The sequence below is a fragment of the Oryctolagus cuniculus genome, chromosome 9, assembly GCF_964237555.1.
Source record: "Oryctolagus cuniculus chromosome 9, mOryCun1.1, whole genome shotgun sequence".
Classification (NCBI taxonomy): domain Eukaryota; kingdom Metazoa; phylum Chordata; class Mammalia; order Lagomorpha; family Leporidae; genus Oryctolagus; species Oryctolagus cuniculus.
Window position 1 is genome coordinate 14898977 of NC_091440.1, and position 22327 is coordinate 14921303.

At 42.9% G+C, this 22327-nt stretch overlaps 1 long non-coding RNA gene across 13 annotated transcripts in view; it reads left to right on the forward strand.

Moving 5' to 3' along the window:
* LOC103349100 (uncharacterized) overlaps positions 1-22327 on the forward strand; it is a 159540-nt gene that overhangs the window by 67159 nt on the left and 70054 nt on the right. The gene's annotated exons all lie outside the window — the stretch shown is intronic.

Sequence of the window (22327 nt, forward strand, 5' to 3'; positions counted from 1 at the left end):
ACTGGCAGAAATCAGAAACTCAAATTCTAAATTCCCATGCAGGAAGTCAAGGAGGAGGTACAGGCAAGGTAGGCTGTTAGCAAGGCATTTACCAATATGTAAAGGGATTTAAACACAGCACGCATTTCCACCCAATAAAGCACAGATGATTTGTGCTTTATTTGTATCTTTATTTCCAAACTATACTTTAGTTGTCCACATTTAAATTACAAAGCTCCTTGGGGCAGAGAGACAAATGCCTAGAATGTCTCCTGGCATAAAACAACATCTCCGAGACCTTTTTTTAAAGATTTATTATTTAATTATTTGAAAGGCAGAGTGCAGAGTTGGAGGGAGAGGGAGAGGGAGAGGAAGGGAGAGGGAGGGAGAAGAGGAGGGAGAGGGGGAGGGAGAGGGGGAGGGAGAGGGGGAGGGAGAGGGGGAGGGAGAGGGGGAGGGAGAGGGGGAGGGAGAGCGATCTAGTTAAAAGAAAGTTGCATTTATAGTCTATCTAGAAAGAGTTAATTTTTAATAAAACGGTTTGCTACCCTCCTCAGGGATTTACATGTGGAATCTTTTTTTTTTTTTAACTTTTATTTAATGAATATAGATTTCCAAAGTACAGCTTATGGATTACATTGACCCCCCGCCCCGGAATCTTTTCTTGTAACTCCTCCCCCAGGAAAGGCCATATGAGTAGAAACAGCAGAGTTAAGCCAGAAAGACAGGGACTCAGACTGGGAGCCCCGGCCTCCAAAGTGCGGGAAATACTCATCAGTGTCTGTAATATGTTTCATTTCGTTTCGTTTCTTTTCTTTTCGTTTCTTTTCTTTTCTTTTCTTTTCTTTTTTTTTCAAGCAGAGTTAGTGAGAGAGAGAGACAGAGAGAAAGGTCTTCCTTCCGTTGGTTCACCCCCCCCCCCCCCGAAATGGCCACTAAGGCTGGCGCGCTGTGCCCATCTGAAGTCAGGAGCCAGGTGCTTCTCCTGGTCTCCCATGTGGGTGCAGTGCCCAAGCACTTGGGCCATCCTCCACTGCCCTCCTGGGCCACAGCAGAGAGCTGGCCTGGAAGAGGGGCAACCAGGACAGAATCTGGCGCCCCAATCGGGACTAGAACCCGGGGTGCCGGTGCCGCAGACGGAGGATTAGCCAAGTGAGCCCTGGCACCGGCTGTAATATGTTTTTTTGCTTTTTTGTTTGTTTGTTTGTTTGTTTTTGTTTTTGTTTTTGACAGGCAGAGTGGACAGTGAGAGAGACAGACAGACAGAAAGGTCTTCTTTTGCCGTTGGTTCACCCTCCAATGGCCGCCGCGCACCGCGCTGATCTGATGGCAGGAGCCAGGTACTTACCTGGTCTCCCATGGGGTGCAGGGCCCAAGCACTTGGACCATCCTCCACTGCACTCCCGGGCCACAGCAGAGAGCTGGCCTGGAAGAGGGGCAACCGGGACAGAATCCGGCGCCCCGACCGGGACTAGAACCTGGTGTGCTGGCGCTGCAAGGCAGAGGATTAGCCTATTGAGCTGCGGCGCCGGCTTGTAATATGTTTTCATAGTAGCATCACCTGACCCAGACACACAGTGATACAGGGTTCCAGATCTGACATTTTGGCCAGATGAGATTTTTGAGTCCCTGCAAGTCTCTGTGCCTCCCTTTCCTCAGCTGTCTCATAAGGATACCATCGGGCTTACCTCATTGAAGAGGCTGCCCCTGACACGTGGTAAACACTCACTTGGAGGTGTTTGTCCTGGCATGATGGAACACCGTATTCATGAGATGCCTGCATTTGAGTAACCTATAATTTAGAGCAGGTACCTAAAACTTCATGTTTGTTTTTGAGTTACTTGTTTCTGATTTCTACATAACATCATTTTAAATTTCCTCACAGAAGAAAACAAAAAGACCCCCTAGTTGAATTGAAGGTAACTCTGACATCTACTAAGTGGCATCCAGACTCTGAGGAAATATAGTTTTCACTCCCATACTGCTTTGCTGCTGCTCTTGATACAAAACATGTTTAGTCTCTGGTAGGGTTGCAAGGATGTTTATGACAAAGAAAATGCAAATCTTTTGCATGTGGCCTTGAGTTCTCCAGGGAAGTGTGCCCTTGAAACCTTACAAATCAGTAATCCATAGGCAGTGTTCAGAGCAAAAGGCACCAGACTCCTGGCTTCCATGTGATGGAAGAAGTTGTACAGATGTAGGTCACAGGTTTAAAGGTTAAGAGGAGTACCACTTCATCAGGGGAAAATCCTGATAATTCTTTCTATGTTCAATAGAATATATTGAACTATGGGTTTTGTAGGGCTGCATAATTACATTTTGTCACAAAGGAAAAGTTACAGTCATAGTAAAATATTGAAACACACACTTCTACCTGTCTCAGTGGGTCTGCCTTTCAAATAAAAATGAGTTAACACACATGCAAAGAATGGGATGGGCATCATGACACATACTTGCATCCTCTATTGGAGCCAGTTTGTGTCCCCACTGCTCCACTTCTAAACCAGCTTTCTGCTAATACATCATGGGAGATAGCAGATGAGGGTGCACGTACTTGTGTCTATGCTACTCATGTGGGAGATACAGATGGAGTTTCTGGCTCCTCATTCAGCCTGGTCCAGACAAGTTATTGCAGATATTTGGGGAGTGAACTGGAAGATGGTTGATCTCTTTTCCTCTTTGCCTTTCAAATAACAGTAAATGAATAAACTTTAGTAACATAAAAAATCTGTACTTTATGCTCAATTTTGCCTAAAACAGTTCTAAGAAATGGTCTATATTTTAAAAAATATAATTTCTTAACAAATAAATATAATTACAAACCTTGATCATAAGTAACATGCTAGGTATAGTGTAAGTTCTCTCCAAACTGGTTACACAGTACTTCCCTTCATTAGGAAAAATGGCACAGAAAGCACCACACACACACACACACACACACACATATCATCCATTCAGATCTGTGGGTTCTGCATGCAAATTTAACCAGCAGTGGATCAAAACATTTTGAGGAGCTGGTGTTGTGACATAGCTGGTTCAGCTGTTTGTTTTGATGCTGGTATCCCCTATGGAGCATAATTTAAGTCCAGGCTGCACCGCCTCTGATCCAGCTCTTTGCAAATGCACCTGAGAAAGCAGTGGAAGACTATCCAAATGCTTGGGCCTCTGCCACACACATGGGAGACCTGGATGGAGTTCCAGGTTCCTGGCTTCAGCCTGGTCTAGTCTCAGGTGTTGCAGCCATTAGAGGAGTGAACCAGCCGATGGAAGATCTGTTTCTCTCTTTGCCTCTCCCTCACATTGTCACTCTGCCTTTCAAATAGAATAAATCTTTAAAAACATTTAAAAAGATGTAAGGAAATGCTCTATCATTATTCTTGGATTTTAGTATTTGTGCGGGGCATGGGGTGAGTCCTAGAACCAATGCCTCAGCTGCTACCATGGGAGACCAGTAATGTACCTGTCACTGGCTCAGGAAGGTGCCATTTGTGATACCAATCAAAATACCGAAGACATTCTTCTCAGATCTGGAAAAAATCATGCTGAAATTCATATGGAGACACAGGAGACCTCAAAAAACAAAGCCGGAGGCATCACAATACCAGATTTCAGGTCATACTACAGGATAGTTATAATCAAAACAGCATGGTACTGGTACAGAAACAGATGGATAGACCAATGGAACAGAATAGAAACACGAGAAATCAATCCAAACATCTACAGCCAACTTATATTTGATCAAGGATCCAAAACCAATCCCTGGAGTAAGGATAGTCTGTTCAATAAATGGTGCTAGGAAAATTGGATTTCCATGTGCAGAATCATGAAGCAAGATGCCTACCTTTCACCTTACACAAAAATCCACTCAACATGGATTAAAGACTTAAATCTACGACCCGAACCATCAGATTATTAGAGAGCATTGGAAAAACCCTGCAAGATATAGGTACTGGCAAAGACTTCTTGGAAAATACCCCAGAAGCCCAGGCAGTCAAAGCCAAAATTAACATTTGGGATTGCATCAAATTGAGAAGTTTCTGTACTTCAAAAGAAACAGGAAAGTGAAGAGGCAACCAACAGAATGGGAGAAAATATTTGCAAACTATGCAAATATGCAACAGATAAAGGGTTAATAACCAGAATCTACAAAGAGATCAAGAAACTCCACAACATCAAAACAAACAACCCACTTAAGAGATGGCCCAAGGACCTCAATAGACATTTTTCAAAAGAGGAAATCCAAATGGCCAACAGACACATGAAAAAATGTTCAAGATCACTAGCAATCAGGGAAATGCAAAACAAAACCACAATGAGGTTTCACCTCACCCCGGTTAGAATGGCTCACATTCAGAAATCTACCAACAATAGATGCTGGCGAGGATGTGGGGAAAAAGGGACACTAACCCACTGTTGGTGGGAATGCAAACTGGTAAGGCCACTATGGAAGTCAGTCTGGAGATTGCTCAGAAACCTGAATATAACCCTACCATACAACCCAGCCATCCCACTCCTTGGAGTTTACCTAAAGGAAATGAAATTGGCAAACAATAAAGCTGTCTGCACATTAATGTTTATTGCAGCTCAATTCACAATAGCTAAGACCTGGAACCAACCTAAATGCTTATCAACAGTAGACTGGATAAAGAAATTATGGGACATGTACTCTATAGAATACTATACAGCAGTCAAAAACAGTGAAACCTGGTCATTTGCAACAAGATGGAGGAACCTGGAAAACATCATGCTGAGTGAACTAAGCCAGTCCCAAAGGGACAAATATCATATGTTCTCCCTGATCAGCGACAAATAACTGAGCACCTGAAAGGAAACCTGTTGAAGTGAAATGGACACTATGAGAAACAGTGACCTGATCAGCTCTTGTCCTGACTGTTGATGTACAATGTCATACTTTATCCATTTTAGTATTTTTTTTTGTTCTAGTACTATTGGTTGAACTCTGTAATTAACACACAATTATTCTTAGGTGTTTAAATTTTAACTGAAAAGTGATCCCTGTTAGGAATTTGGAAAACATTATGCTGAGTGAAATAAGCCCATCCCAAAGGGACAAGTATCATATGTTCTCCCTGATCGGTGACAACTAACCAAGCACCAAAAAGGAAATCTGTTAAAGTGAAATGAACACTATGAGAGATGGTGACTTGATCAGCCCTTGCCCTGACTGTTGATGAACAACTTAATACATTATCCCTCTTAGTATTTTTTTTTGTTTGTTCTACTTAATACTTTTGGTTGAATACTGTAATCAATACACAGTTATTCTTAAGTGTTGAAACTTAACTGAAAAGCGATCACTGTTAAATATAAGAGTGGGAATAAGAGAGGGAAGACATGTGCAATTTGGGACATGCTCAGGCTGACTTGCCACAAACGGTAGTGTTAGAAACATACCAGGGGATTCCAATTCAATCCCATCAAGGTGGCATGTACCAATGTCATCTCACTAGTCCAAGTGATCAATTTCTGTTCATAATTGATCATAATGATAGGACTAAGAGTCAAAGGGATCACATAAACAAGACTAGTGTCTGCAAATACTAACTGATAGAATAAAAAAGAGAATGATCCAACATGGGAAGCGGGATATACAGCAGACCCATAGAATGGCAGATGTCCTAAATAGCACTCTGGCCTCAGGATCAGCCCTTAAAGCATGCGGATCCAGCTGAAAAGCCCCTGAGAGTATTTCAGGCATGGAAAGCCAAGACACTCTGGCAAACAAACAAACAAAAAACAAACAAACAAACAAAAAAACCTAAATGAAAGACCTCTGTGAGTGAGATCCCAGTGGAAAGAACAGGTCATCAAAGAAGGAGGTACCTTTCTCTGAAGGGAAGAGAGAACTTCCACTCTTACTACGACCTTGTCTAAATATGATCAGAGTCGGTGAACTCAAAAGGCTTCCATAGCCTTGGCAACTCATGACAAGTTCCTAGGGTGATTACTTATGCCATAAACAAGAGTGTCAATTTGTTAAGTCAACAACAGGAGTCACTGTGTACTTACTCCTCATGTAGGATCTCTGTCCTTAATGTGCTGTACATTGTGATTTAATGCTATAACTAGTACTCAAACAGTATTTTTCACTTTGTGTTTCTATGTGGGTGCAAACTGTTGAAGTCTTTACTTAATATATGCTAAACTGATATTCTGTATATAAAGAGAATCGAAAATGAATCTTGATGTGAATGGAAGGGGAGAGGGAGTGGGAAAGGGGAGGGTTGCGGGTGGGAGGGAAGTTATGGGGGGGGAAGCCATTGTAATCCATAAGCTGTACTTTGGAAATTTATATTCATTAAATAAAAGTTAAAAAAAGTTCATTAAACAATTGTTTCTTATGATAAAGCTTGAGAAATACTATGAATGGTATAGATTTTGGGAGGGATGGCAGACCAGTGAGAGCAAAGTGCTTTAGTCTCGCAAAGTTTCAGCTCTTTTCGATTAATTTGGACCTGAAATTACTTCCAAAGAGCTGTTCCTGTTACTTAACACCCAGGGGTGCAGACTCACCAGCTCTGTGGATTTCCTAGGATTGATTGCTGGTGATAGCACATCAAGTTATTTGCTAATGTTAATTCTTTGGACCAGATCTGAGCCTCTGCTTTAAATTGAGGACTGCATATGGTATTTCTACTCCTACCAGCAGTCCTAAAGGTAAGAATTTGCATCATTACGTTTCCTCGTGGTTTATTTTACCAGAAAAAAAATTCACAGAGGGGAGAGAAAAGTCAAACACATAGGCTTCAGGAAGAATAAAAACCAAAGCGATTTTGGAAATTTAGAAGAAAGAAGCAATGAGCAATTTGTTCAGTCTCCAATTGTTTTTGCCTCAAGTCCTACAAATGCTGGTGGTATGGATGGGGTGTCTGATTGTGCTGGTTGGAGACACTGTTTACCCTTAGGGTGCCTTCATTGGCAGTCCCTAAGAGTGCATGACATGGGGAAGGTGTTCTCTGTGGTGGGAAATGAGGGACACTAACCAAAAGAGACAAGGAGCAAGTACTATGAAGGCAAAGATCAAAAGCATTGAACTGTACTAAATTGGCCTTAAGCAACTCCTGTACTTGATTGATGAGTTGGCCCAAAGAGAATCTCTGTATGTCATGACCTACAGCCTAACTCGATGTGGAAGCAACTTGTAACCTACAGGTATGCTTTTGTAGCTAAGCAGCTGAGCTTCAGCCAATCCCAGGCTGAAGGCTACTAAATCATGCCCAAATAAGGCAAATGTCAAAGTGCACCTTTCAGGTAATTTTTGTATGACATTCCCTGTCTTCCTGTGATATGGGATAAGTAAGGAGGGAGTTAGGTCTAGGTGAGCTGGAATTTTTGTCAGTCCTGTCATGATTTATTTATTCCTTCACCTGTCAATCTAATATTCCCACATTTCTAGCATGCACCTGTGTCTCACCTGGCACCAGGAAGGAGGATATGACATTATGACCACATGGAAGTTAAATTTTACATGAAAGTGCCATAAAAATTCTAGAAAGCTCCTCACATGCTAAGAACACACCCTGTTTGCTTATTCAATTAAGGTACCACCTCCTATCTTATAAAAGACTAAGAAATGAGAGAGAAGCCTCTTTTGCCGCTGACTATGCTTAAGGTACTACTTGAGCGTCCTCCCTGGCTTTCTCTCTCCCCTCATAGTATCCCTCAGTGTGGGATGACCCACACTCACATGTGAATGTATGTTCAGTCTTTGACTGTTAAGTAAATCCTGTTCTCACTTGTGCACTGTTCTATGCCTCCACTTTGAATTCTTTGTGTTTGTGTAGGGGTGGTGGTGGAGCAAGAGTTTGGAGTGAAGATTAAGGTACCTAGACCCATGTCAAAATTGGCGAGCCAGCCAGGAGGAGTAATTACAGTAGAATTGTAACTGTAAGGACAGTGATTAGTGAGTGAATACCCTCTTTCTCTTTTGGCCTTTTCTTCCTCCCTGCAAGCTATGCCCTTTACTGTGGGTGGACCTTTAAGATGCAAATATGGATACTTATGTTCTTTGTCCTGGCTCAGAGAGAGCTCCCAATGGATGGGAGATAGGAAATTTTGACCAATTCATGGGCATGGCCGCTTACAATTTGCCACTCACCTGGAATATGCAAGTGCCCACCATCTGTTGCACTATTTTCAGAGATAGTGTGCACTGCAGGAGAAGGTAGCTACTAGTGGTGAGCTGCAGCTGCCAGGTTCCATGACACTGACTTAAGTCTTGTTTCTAGAATTTATTTTCTTGGCTCCTCTTCTCTGCTCCCTGCACACAGGATCAAAATTACAGTGCAGTGGGAGAGGGAGGAGCCAGCTCCTGTTAGCTGGTTACCATACCTGGCTACTGGTAAAGGAACTTCTGACCACTTATAGCTGCCAAGGTAGGGCTTCCTGCTTTAGTGGAAGATGGGTGGTCACTGCCCCAGACCCTCAGAGTACAGGCCAGTTGGTTGGCATCTGACATGTTTGAAAGGTGGGGCACCACTCTCTCATCAGGTTGGTTAGCCAATTCGTAGCTTGGTTGGATCAAAAGCACCACAGTCTGATGGATAATGATTCCATAGGCAACAGCTGCAGCTTCTTGCATGAAGGCTAGGCTGTGATGAAGCAGATGTAAAAGCACCCGACTCACAGCTCCTGGCTATGGATGTGGCTTCTGCTGGCCTGCTGGGGCATGATATGTCACTGCAAGGGTCAGCTTCTAGAACTTTGAACACTGGTTTTCTTAAGCTGCAGCATCCAAAGATGTTTGTATACGGGTCTCCTCTCTGGCATTTAAATATACTTGGGCACTGGTATTACCCAGGGATATAGACTTCAGGCATGGGTTCAATGCCTTCTTTGGCCTCTTTGTAGCCCTAGACATGTGAGTGTGCCCTGGAGGTTAAAAACCCTAGGTATGGTGGCACAAACCCCTAACTATAATAAGGAGGCTAGAGCAATGCTATAATCTTGGGACATATAAATCTCAGGCATGGGCTAAATACCTTCTCCGGTCCACTTGGGGCCTTAGGTACAGTGGTACCCCCTACAGGTCAAAAGCCCTATATGTAGTGGTAGAAGCCCCTAAATATAATTCGGGAGTGCTGGGCAGTTTCCTTGGATCTGGGAGGATAACCCCAGGTCTAGATCAACCTACAGGGAGCACTGAAGATGGCTGGGCAATAGATCTACAGGGAGCCCCAACTTATGGTACAGAAAGGAAATAGGGAAGCCAGTTCTCACTTAATACATGGGTTGAAACCAAATTCTGGAACCTAATTGGGCTCATATGGAGCCATTTCTACCTTTGTCTTCCTTAGTTACTGAGGGACTTTCAGCTATGAATAATTTTGCATCCACTCCCATGGACTCACCCTATGGTTCATGCTTAATAATTGGAAAACTCAAGCTAAATGGTGTAATTAAGAAGATGCTTGTTTTCCTTTGCAGTACTGTCTGGTAAAAATGCAAGCTAGAAGATAGAGATTACTGACCTGTAAATGAAGCTCATATCTCACAACTTGACTTCTGTAGTAGGCAGAAAAAAGAGTCAGGAATTTTTTATTGTACATAACTTTATGGTATTGTAGCAGTACTTTATTTATGAAAAGAATAGTGGTCATATGAGACAACACCTTTTATTCCTGTAGCAAGGAGAGGAACATACCCAGGTGAAGATTGGCAGACAGATTCTACCAAGATGCCCTTAGCAAATAGTCATAGATATCTATTGATCTTTATTGATACTCTCATAAGGTGCATAGAGGCTTTTCCAACCCAAACAGAAAACACACGAAAGTGTCTAAACCCGGGCCAGCGCCGCGGCTCACTAGGCTAATCCTCCGCCTAGCGGCGCCGGCACACCGGGTTCTAGTCCCGGTCAGGGCGCCGGATTCTGTCCCGGTTGCCCCTCTTCCAGGCCAGCTCTCTGCTGTGGCCAGGGAGTGCAGTGGAGGATGGCCCAAGTGCTTGGGCCCTGCACCCCATGGGAGACCAGGAAAAGCACCTGGCTCCTGGCTCCTGCCATCGGATCAGCGTGGTGCGCCGGCCGCAGCGCGCTGGCCGCGGCGGCCATTGGAGGGTGAACCAACGGCAAAGGAAGACCTTTCTCTCTGTCTCTCTCTCTCACTGTCCACTCTGCCTGTAAAAAAAAAAAAGTGTCTAAACCCCCACTAAAGGAAATAATTCCTCGTTTGGGCTTCCTCAGATCACCCCAAAGTGACAGTTGAGCCTCTTTTGTGTCTAAAGTAACTCAGTTGATGGCAGCCACTTTAGGGATCTTTCATCATCTCTGTGCCTTCTAGAGATTCCAGTCTTACGTAAGTTGAAAAATCTAAGCATACTCTTAAAACAACTCTGACTAAGCTTTTCTAGGAGGCCTCAGAATCATGGCTTAAGCTATTGCCTATTACAGTCCTCAAGATGAAGATGAACCATATTTGATTCAGAAAGCTACCTGGGTCTGGAAGCTTTTAATTTCCCAAATAAACTTTGTTAACTGTAATTGTTTTCAGTTTCTCTTTTACCGTGTCTTCTTTACTATCACTCTAACTTTAGAGGTGAGGAAATTTGTCAAATATGTGTAGCTAAATGCCAAAGCACATGTCTACATGACAACTCTGAGATTTGAACTCAGGTCTTTCTCATCACCAAACACCTCCTTTATCCATCTCTTCCTGTGTCAATTCCCTGTGATTGTGCTGAGCATAATAGCACATGATGGTGTGCACATCCCAGAAGATTCTTGTGCCTATGTTTACAAACCTTTTGAACTTTTCTGGGGGAAGGTGTAGTTTCTAGTTTCACCTCCTTTTGTGCAGTTATGCTTTTAGCTTTGACCACCTCAGTTTTTGCTTAGTTCAGTACATTCTACAGAATCACTTCCCAATATGAATAGTTTGGGAAGAATTGATAAATCCTCCAGGCTGAGGTGGGGAAAGTATGTCAAGCACAGTGTAGGTATCAATCAAACACAGAAGGAGCCTGGCCATGTTTCAGTGTTCACTGCAGAGAAGGGGTGATTTAGCTCATCCATGCTTCTCCCTTTGCCTTATTTTCCTTTCTGTTTTCTGCTTCCCATTCTAGCAGTCTTTCCGTCTCTGAAAATAATAGTTCCAAATAACCCAGTGGTATGTTGTGTCACTAGCCAAAAACACCAAGGGTAGCTATGCAGGAGAGTGAAGTATAATTTTGAAGTTTAAATTAGTGATCTGGGCATGTTTCAGGAACTGGCAGTTGTGGGGTACACACTTAAGTTAATTTCTTACCCAGTAGTAAGCATCAAAGATGTGAGTTGTAGATTTATCAACTTTTAAAATGTACCTGGACTCATGACTCAAGAGAAAAAATGCTATTATACTATTAAATGGCAAACAGTTTTCAAAATGCTAAAAATTTCCTGTTGATAAGTTTATTTAACTATAGTTAATTCTATTTGAAAATTACTCAAAAGGCTTGTTTGGTTATACTGATCATTTAGTCACGAGTTTGATCTAGGGATTAAATTTCTCTTACTAGAAGATAGATAGATAGGATAGACAGATAGGACAGGGCCTTGCATATGAAAAGTACTCAGTACATGCTTGCTTCATTCCCTTTGTGAAAGGGAGTAAACTTTGATCGTTTTTCAGATATTCATATACTTTACATTCTCATTCGCTTACAGTTTCCTGAAGATTTTCAGGGGCCAAACACCTGTCACGCTCCTTCGTGCTTTCTGTTGTCTCCCAATGCCTTGCTACTCTAAGTATGGTCATGGACTAGCAGCAGTGCAGCGGCAGCAGCACTAAAGTGCTTGTGAGAACTAGAGAATCTGTGGAGCCAGCCCAGATCCCCTGAGTCAGAATCAGATCACAAAATAATTTGTGTTCGAACTGAAGCTGGAGAAGCAATGACTTGCTGGATCAGGTTCCAATTCCTAATTATGGAATAGTATATTGCTGCTGACTCTTTTACTTCACCTCCCTCCATTCCCCTTCTTGGAGTTTGAACTGAAGTTCCCCAGATACACAAAGCTTTTTCCTATCTCTGGGTTTCTCCTACTCTGTTCTCTTTGTTTGGGATCTATTTCTCCACTGTAGTCAGGTTAATGTCTAATCTTTCTTTAAGACATACATGCCTGCCTTTCTTCATTCATGCATTTATTCATTTACTCTCCATATATTTATTGAGTGGCTCCTATATACCAAGTACTGCACTACATACCTACTCATAGCCCTATTGAGATGGGTGGCCCACATTTCTGCTTTCTAATGTACTCAGTGTAACCCTACCATTGATTTATTATGCGTTTTTTGCCTGTACTGTTGACACTGACCATAATGAGCAGAAAGTGTGCCATAATTCTGATCTTTGCTCTGCTTCACATTCTCCTGGTCTTCAGGAGATGCTCAGCAGTGGTTTGGTGGAATGGGAAGGTGAGAAGGTCATGAGGAGGTGAGGTCATGCCAAGATGGCCACTGACAACAGAAACTGCCTGGCAACAGGCTGTGATTGGATGGCTTCAGAAACCACAAGACAACAGAGCCTGACTGACAACAGGCTGTGATTGGATGGTTTCAGAAACTGCCTGACAACAGAGCCTGACTGGCAACAGGCTGTGATTGGATGGCTTTGGAAACTGCCTGGCAACAGGCTGTGATTGGTTAGGACATAGACCACCCCTTGACCGGATTGGCTGCCTTGGCTATATAAGCAGCTGTAGCAACTGAAATAAACGAGTCTGCAGGCTGCTCGACTCAGGCCTGCTTCTGCCCAACTCCCGGGGTCTGTGTGGTGACTCTGTGCCTCTTGCCCCCACCACGCTCCTCATCTCAGAAGCAATCAACTTCAACAGTGGTTTGCTGGATTGAACTTAGAGGAGCTAGAACTTTGACCAGGCTCAGAGAAGGTGATCTCAGAAATTATTCTCAAACCCAAAGTGAACATCCTCTTTGCTTTATCTCACCTGCTCTTTGCCTGGGGAGGGGCACTTCTCTCTAATTCACTTAAGAGCTCTGTATTGTCCAGATAACAGGAGTGACATAATCTCATATTCATATATATGCTGAGAAGATTTGCTGTCGTAGGAAGGAAGGCTCAGCACAAAGAGCTGAGAAGGATCCCATTGTAGGAGACACTAATAGAGTGGTGGCAGCAGTCTCTTCTCTAAGTCTTTCCCAGGTGTAAGTACGTTGCTCAGAACTTGAACTGTGTCATCTTGTGAACTACTGACCAAAGTCAAGTTTCCTGTTGGTTCCCCTAGTCCTATAGAGAGATAGACCTGTGGGCAGCTCCAGTGGTGGTGACTATTTGGGGATGCCATCTTTGTGGGTACTGGGAGGGTGTCACAGGTGGTGATAAAACTCAAGATTTGGCTTTGACAGTTGGAGACAATGGAGGGATATTATATAAAGTATTAGGAATAAATGAAATAAATTTAATAGTTCAATGAGAGATGGAAGAATCTACATAAATCAAAGACCACAGAGCTAATATGCCTGAGTCCACAACCCCAGTTCTGTATACTAGGAGTTAATGTTATCTAGGGCAAATTGTTACATTCTCTGTGTTGTGGACTATGCTAGCAAAATGGAAATAACAATGCTGTCTACTTTATGCATGTTAAGTGAACCACTGTTCATGTAATACTTGAAATATTGCTTGATAGGAGCACTATAGGAGGATGATTCAAAAGTTTGTGGAAAATAGCATTGAAATGTAATTTTATCTTGATGCAAAAAAATTTTGCAATCCATGCATACTTGTATTTTTCAACAAATATAAAATCTGCAACTGCTTGAAAATAAAATTCAACACCTCATTCTCTTTTGGTCATTGTAACCTTCACAGTAGTATTTGAAATACTACAGAGTATTTCCCTGGGTTTACAATAGGAGTGTGTATATCTTTAAATCATTGAGCAAAGCCTTAAAAATGAGCCAAAGGGAAGCAGCTGCTTTGCTTTTGAAGAAGATTTGCCAACCTCACATAGTTAAATTTAATGGCTGGGTATTTTAAACCCTGGAGAACAATGTAATTTGTGTCATTACTGGTACAAAGGACTACTCTTTGGTGAATGCTTCATTTTGGCTGCCTAAAAACCTAACTTGAATAAAGGAAGCAAAAACAAACACAAATTCAGTAATGGAAAAACTCTAATTAAGCTTTGGGTTAAGACTGTCCAGTCCTGCCATATCTTCACAAAACAGAATAAAAATAAGTGACACCTGCACAGTTATTTTTCTCAGCAAATAAATTAATTTTAAGTGATATTTGGTGGAGGACTACATATGATTCTAGGAAGTGAGAGAGTGGGTAGAGAAGAGTGGGCTGGAAACCAGTGTCCATATGTCTACTGTGTTCCACTTACAGTGTCTTTTCTAATTCTCCCCAAGCTCTGCATAGGAGATGTTTTCCTTGTTAATGAGGGTACACACCGGGGCTCAAAGAGGATAAGGTAACTTAGTTATACAACTAAGAATTTACACAACTAGAATTTGACTCTATGTCTTGAAAACCTATGTCTGCTTCAAAGTTTTTGTTTTTCAATGGGGACAAAGCAAGGCTATTTGACTCTATTCCATAAAGTTGCTTGGAACCAAGTAGTAAAAGCTTGTGAAGTTCAAATATATCTGACATTTTACTTTTCCTCATAAGAGATTTTGCTTCAAAATAGTCTCTGCATTTTGGGAGCAATCTTTGATGATGATGATGATGACAAACAGTGAAAATGATGAAGACTACATTGAAGAGAAGACAATGGCAATCAACTGATTGCTTCATCATGATTTGGAAGCCTTGATTTCCATGTGTTAGTGCAAGAAATTCCACCTACTTGGCAGAAATTGAAGTCTTGTGATAGAAAGAGATAGTGATGATAAAGTTCTGTCCACTCATAAGGGGATGGAGGTTTGTAGTCCATCTATAAAAGACAAGTGACTCAGCACAGCTGAAAAGGTCTTATTTGAGTGTGTGTTCTTTGTGATGCATGAATTTCCTGTTACTATCACTGAGTCAAGAAATCACATCCTTCACAGAAGGCAGGAGATAATTTCATTTCTCTTCTTGACAGTTAGCCATAAATCTAGGCTGAAAATCAATTGCAGAGCACTTCTCTTTTGCTTTTGTTGTTGAATGGGACATCACGTGTTTGAGTTTAGAAAGGGCTTGACCATACCTGTGAGAAAAGATCTTGGACCTCATCATAGAGTGATCTTTGGATTTCATGCTGCATCTTCCTACATTATCTACTTCATCACTACTCTGATGGAACCAGAGAGACTCATGCAATATGGAAATGAGAAGAGCTATATGTTCAGAAACTCTGGATTGTAGTCTGGTCTGAACATGTTCCACCTGTTCTGTGACTGAGAAAATTATTGAGAAAATATGTAAATTAATGTATTTGAAAATACCATTTTAAACTGTAAAACCATTACATAATGTTTGTTGTTTATCGTGTATTTTTCATTTTTTTTTAATTTTCTAGAAAAGATTATTTACTTGAGAGGCAGTTACAGACAGAGAAAGGGAGAGACAGAGAGGTCTTCCATCTGCTTGTTCACTCCCCCAGATGGTTGCAGTGGCCAGATCTGTGCCAATCTGAAGCCAGGAGCCGGGAGTTTCTTCCAGGTTTCCCATACGGGTCAGGGGCCCAAGCACTGGGGCCATCTTCTAGTGGTTTTTAGGCCATCACCAGGGAGCTGAATCTGAAGTGGAGCAGCTGGGACTTGAACTGGCACCACATGGGATGCTGGTACTGCAGGTGGCTGCTTAACCTACTATTGTGGGGAGCAACTCAGACTAGACTGTTACTCGAATTAAGACTTATTCTATGCATCTGCTCTCCCACAATATGGCGCTGAGAAGGGAGTAACAACTTCTACGCAGCTGCCTCTCGCCAACTTGAGTGATGACCTGCAGGAGCTGATCCTGCTCCTGATTGGAGGAGAGCAGCATACTCGGCGTGTGGGTAGCAGAGTTGGGATTGGTGGAAGAGGACTATAAAGGAGGAGAGAGACAACATGCACCGGGAACATCTATCTGAAGGAACACCTGTGCAGTCCCCGAGAGAGCCGGCCGGCGGTGTGCCGCTCCCCCGCGGAAGTGGGGAAAGTGGCAGGGGAACCGCCCTTCCACGGAGGTGGAAGGGATGGTAGCCAACCCGGGAAGAACCAGCAGCAAACCCGGGGAGGGCCGAGCAGACAAAAGAACAGCGCAGGGTCCTGTGTCGTTCCTCCACGAAGAGGGGGAGCGACATAATGGTGCTGTGACTCGGATATGAAGCCTAGGCAGGGTTTAGTGTCATTCCTGCACGAAGAGGGGGAGCGACATACTATACCACAGCACTGGCCACCTTCATCATTTCTGACATTCCTTTTTTTTTTTTTAAGAAACCTTTTATTTAATGAATACAAATTTCATAAGTACAATTTTAGGAATATACTAATTCTTTCCAACATACCACTGCAATCCCCACTCCTACTCTACTTCCTCCCTCTCCTGTTCCCAGTCCCATTCTCCATTAGGATTTGTTTTCAATTACCTTTATACACAGAAGACCAACTCTGTACTAGGTAAAGATTTCAACAATTTGCACACACACAAGATATAAACAACTGAGAACAAGTTTTGCCACGTCCTTTTCCTACCAGTTTCCCCAAGCTTCTCCAAACATCTAGGAAAGCAATGGAAGTTTCTTGGATAAATTAGATCTCTCTATCGCAAATTCCATGAAAGTTGTATTGGTTAGTTGGAAATGAGTTTGTTGAATTTGCTTCAGCACACATTTTTTTCTGGGGATAAAAAATGAGAAGTATGGTAGTTTACTCTGGAGGAGTTCAATCACACAACTACATGGACAAGTGGTGTCATCATTTGGCTTTTTTTCTACTTTCTATCTCCAGTGAATCCTCCCAATTTCTATGCTACTGCAAATTTGCTTTTTCCTCATGCCTCCTTTCCCATTTCCTCACATATACTCTCAACAAATGCCTTCTCTTCCTACTGCTTATTGAAAATAGAAATCTACAGATAAATCTCTAAACTTCAAAATACTAAATCCACAAAATGTCCTAAAAATATAATGAACAGATCCTTTCTTCATCTGAGGTTCTGGATCCCATTCCTTCCTTCCTTACCAAAGAATCTCATTGTATCAATTATGTTTTCTCTCACTCTTGTCCTTAATCCTCCAGTCTGCTTGAGAGATCATCTCCATCAACATCCAGTCATCTGAAGGGAAAAACAGTCCGGGAAATCATTCCTTTGACAGTACAATCCCTTGCAGCTGCTGCCTTAGCTCTCTCCATTTCTTCTAGCCAAATTTCTTGAAAGGGTTGCTTCTCTCCTATCTCTGCTTTGTGCCACACACCCACACACACCACAGTGCTCTGCTGTTTGGCTTCTGTTTGTAACACTTCACTAAAACTGCTCCTGCTTGGGTCACTGATGGTTTTGCTGATAATTTCCTTTGGATTTTTCAGGTCTTTATCTTAGTTTATCCTCAGCAACTTTTGGCAGTCACCCACTTCATTTATTTATTTATTTATTTATTTATTTATTTTTTGACAGGCGGAGTTAGAGACAGAGAGAGAAAGAAAGGTCTTCCTTCCGTTGGTTCACTCCCTTGATGGCTGCTATGGCTGGCACTGTGCCGATCCAAAGCCAGGAGCCGAGTGCTTCCTCCCGGTCTCCCATGTGGGTGCAGGGACCCAAGCACTTGGGGCATCCTCCACTGCCCTCCTAGGCCACAGCAGAGAGCTGGACTGGAAGAGGAGCAACCAGGACTAGTACCCAGTGCCCCAACCGGGACTAGAACGCTGGGGTGCCAGCGCTGCAGGCAGAGGATTATCCAAATGAGCCATGGCACCGGCCAATCACCTGTCGCTCCCCCTCTTCATGGAGGAACGACACAGGACCCTGCGCTGTTCTTTTGTCTGCTCGGCCCTCCCCAGGTTTGCTGCTGGTTCTTCCCGGGTTGGCTACCATCCCTTCCACCTCCGTGGAAGGGCGGTTCCCCCTGCCACTTTCCCCACTTCCGCGGGGGAGCGGCACACCGCCGGCCGGCTCTCTCGGGGGCTGCTCAGGTGTTCCTTCAGATAGATGTTCCTCGTGCATGTTGTCTCTCTCCTCCTTTATAGTCCTCTTCCACCAATCCCAACTCTGCTACCCACATGCCGAGTACGCTGCTCTCCTCCAATCAGGAGCAGGATCAGCTCCTGCAGCTCAGTCAATCAAATTGGCAAGAGGCAGCTGTGTAGAAGCTGTTTCCTCCTCTCCCAGCGCCATATTGTGGGAGAGCAGATGCATAGAGTAAGTCTTAATTCGAGTAACAGTCTAGTCCGAGTTGCTCCCCACAATCACCCACTTCTTGAAACAACCCTTTTCCTCTGACACCACATTCTTCTTGTTTGCCTCCTACTGCTACAGCCACCCATTTAATATCCTTAGGGAACTCCCACACTTCCCACATCTCATCTGTACCCTTGGCCCCAATGAATTCTTGTGTCTACCCGAAGTTTCTTCTGAATATCTCCTTTTTTAAATGGCCTGGTAGACTCTACTCAATATTCCTGAAAGCGAACTCAGCATTTTCCCCCTAAACAGTTCCTTCTCTACTCCCAAGTGGAAGCCTAAACACATGTCAGTTCCTTGCGTAAAAACTTCAAGGTTTTCCTGTTATCTGCCAGAAGAAATCCCATGGACGTGCATGTGTTTTCAGATTCACAACCACAACACCCTATGACTCTGTGATCCCTGGACATTTTGACTAAGGATGATGCTCCTGACATTCATTCTCATCCTCTCATTCACTTCTGTGCTTTTGCACAGGCCAGTCCTTCCACCTGAAACATTCTCCCAAAGAACATCTCTGTTCCATTGCAAACTCCTACCTCACCTGTAGGTTTCATTCTAATCATTGTTTCTCCCAGGAATCAATTAGAACTCTTTCTTATTCATACAAAATTTCTCCCTAATAAACAACTTTACAGGAGGATTCCAAGATGGTGGATAGGGAGAGAGCATGCTGCTCTAGTCTAGGGGAAGATAGTTAAAAAAAAAAAAAAGGCAGAGAGAGTGCAGTCTCGGGGAGAGTTACAGAAAAAAACTGCAGATTAGAGGGATACTGTGGATCTACATGGAGGGTGGCACTGAAGCACCCAACAGCCTCAGCAACGGCTTTGGAAAGTGAAGTGAGACCAGACTGCAGCAGCTCAAGCCACTAGTGATAAAGCTGCGGGAAGAATCTGGTGTGAGTGCAGCCTGGAGGTCTGTGGATGACAGTATAACTGCCAACCTAGAGAGAAAAAAGGGAGCATATCTCTCTCTCCCCATCAACCCAGTACCAGCATCTTGTGATTAGCCAAGAGGGAGTGGGCACCATTTTGGACATATGTAACAGTTGAGCCAGCTTATATCCATGTGTCCAGCAACCAGTTGAGAGGAGATGCCTGAATCTGGCTGGGAGAATAGACAGGGGGCTGGGTGCTCATGACTGTGGGAGCCTTGTATGCTGGGACTATTTAAACACTGTGGCAGAGTGGGAGGGTGCAGGGTATGGCTGGGTCTTCAGGCAGTCACTGTGGGCAGCTCCACATGTTTGGGGCTCCCTGATTCTTTGGTGAGGGTCACTGCTATGGGATCTGGTCTCACACTGAGGACTGCACGGATCCTTTTGTGGTTCTTATGGTAGCATGGATGAATATTGTACCAACTGTAGCTAGCACCTAGGCATTGTTCTCCTGGGAGGAGAAGAGGTGAGCATAAGACCGCACCAACAGAGCTGATTAAAGCTCCCCACTGATTAAAAAAATTTACCACACCCAGATTGGGTGTGGCCTTGGACACTCCTCTCACCCTGGAGAACTGAACAGAGCTCCACGGCCAAACCCAGCACATGCTTCTGGGTATTCACTGAAAGAGCAGACACTCCACTAAGCCACAGAGGGATAGTCCAAAGATGAAAGCCATCAAGGGAAAAAAACTGATAAGTATCTCCACAAATGCCTAAAAATAAAAATGTAGCAATTCAAGAACATGAATAAGGAAGACAACATGATGCCCCCAAAGGAACACAATAATGCTTCATTACTAAAATGTGAAGATTAAGAGATTGAAGAAATCCTAGAAATGGAATTGAAAAAATTGATTGTAGGATTACTCAGAAGTAATTAGTAGCAACTTCATGAATTAAAAAAATCTATACATGATATGAATGAAAATTTTCCCATGAAATTGAGATTTTAAGGGAAATCAAAGAGAAATATTAGAAATGAAGAATTCAGTGGGTCAAATAAAAATGCAGTAGAAAGTTTTAATAATAGACTCAGGCAGAATAGAGAATATGTGAGTTAGAAGACAAACCTATAGAAATTTTAGACAAAGGAGAAATTAGAAAACTAAAAAAACAGTGTTGGAGATTTATGAGATACTATCAAACAATCCAACATATGTCTTCAGAGTTTCCTGAAGGCATGGAATGAAACAATGGATTGAAGGCCTTTTTAGTGAAAAAATTACAGAAAATTTCCCTAATTTTGAGAAAGAAAGGGACGTCCAAGTACAAGAAACACATAGAACTTCTGAAAGATGTGACCAGAAAATATCCTCTCTTCTTGAGATTTAGAAAGATTTATTAGAGTCAAAGACCTCCAGCCAGAGCGGCATGGAGGGGGGCTTCCAAGAGAGGAAAAAACCCATAGGACCTGTAGCACTACGGTTTTGAAGTACAATTTTGGAAAAAAAAAAAAGACCTGATTAACAATCCTTTATCCTATCTGGCTTGCTCATGATAAAACAAAATACCATCCAGAAGGGTGGGGTAGGTAACTGAGCTCAGGAAGTTGAAATCACCACTCCCTTGCTATTCTCATGATAAAATTGGAGATTCCTGAGGAAAGAGGGCAGGCATTTTTGGGGAAGGAGGCAAATATTTTACACCCCAGACTCCATTGGGAGCACCCTGACTACCTATTAACCCATCTGACACCTCACATCCCCTGTTAACATGAATATACCCTAACATCTGTTAGGGGGTTCTGGATGATGATTGTCCTGGCTGATCAATGCTGTAAAGGGTTGTCTTTGGGAAGGAGTCAAGACAGGGTTCTAGCAGGAGCTGGCTTCTCAGCAGGAGGTGGATTCTCCAGGGGGATGATGCAGTGCCAGCCTGCAGAAACTGCTTCCGTCGGAGGCTTCATGTGCATGGCCACCTAGAATTTTACTTTTTCAAGTCTGGATAAAATGAATCTAATAAATAGTTTAAAGTCATAGGATCTAAAATCATAGGTTCTAAAACCAAGGACAGTGTCATTGTTAGAGGCCCTAAGATAGGTGAGCAAGTTTTGAAAGGCAAATAGAAACTGACAGGGCTTGAAAATAATCAGGTGGGCTTTAAGGTCTTGCCCTTATGTACCTTTACATGGCGTACATCATAAAGGAGGTACCCTATTGACTTTCATTACTTAGCTGGCCTGGGTGGAGAGCTGGTTTGAAGAGAAGGTAGGTGACATTTCTAAAAGAAAAACATTTTTAGTTTATATACAGTTCTGCCTGCAATGTTGTTGCCCTACTTGGCCATCCCCTTAACAGCAGTGATTACTTTGGAAGCTGGGCCAAGTGAAGGGCTTTTCAACTTAGTGCGAAAAGGTCTGTGGCTCTGACCTGGAGCCCATCGACTCCAGGGCAGGTCCATTTCCAGTGACCCAACTCTTGGCTGCCATAGCTGCTAGGGCTCTTCATAAGCTAACTTTTGCTGAAGCCCTGGCTTTCCACATCCAAAACCAATGCAGTGGATTGGCTTGTTGGGTATCCTTGATCCAGATCACTTTGTAAAGCAGCAATTGATTGGCTTGCAACCTATCTTTACATTGCTCCTGCAGCCTAACTTCCTCTTCTTAAAAGAGACCTGAGGAAACCTTTGAGAGAATGCAAGTCAAGGGGGTGCTCCATCCCTAATATTTGGTGGCCTAAACTAGAAATCTGTAGTCATAAGCATGTTCTGATAGTGGTTTTTTCCTTTGAGGTAGATAATGCCCATGAGCAAAGCTGTGTCAAAATGATGACCACCATATCTATCAAAGTTTAAGTCATTAGTAAAACTCTCTCCCTTTGGTTTAAAAAGAGAGGTTTTTTCTATTTACTGTGCCCATGGCAAAGTAAATCTAGCTGTTGAATCATAATTTAAGCTCTCGTTTTGGCTATACTACAATTACAGAAAAGTGTTAGCCATCCCTTTTATAAGGTCTAAAGATCAAATTGTACATTCTAGAGAGTTCTTCATAATAGAATTATTTGCCTATCTTGAAGAGAATAGAGAAATGAGGGAACAAGTCAGGCTTCACAGATCGATTACTGACAATAACAATAT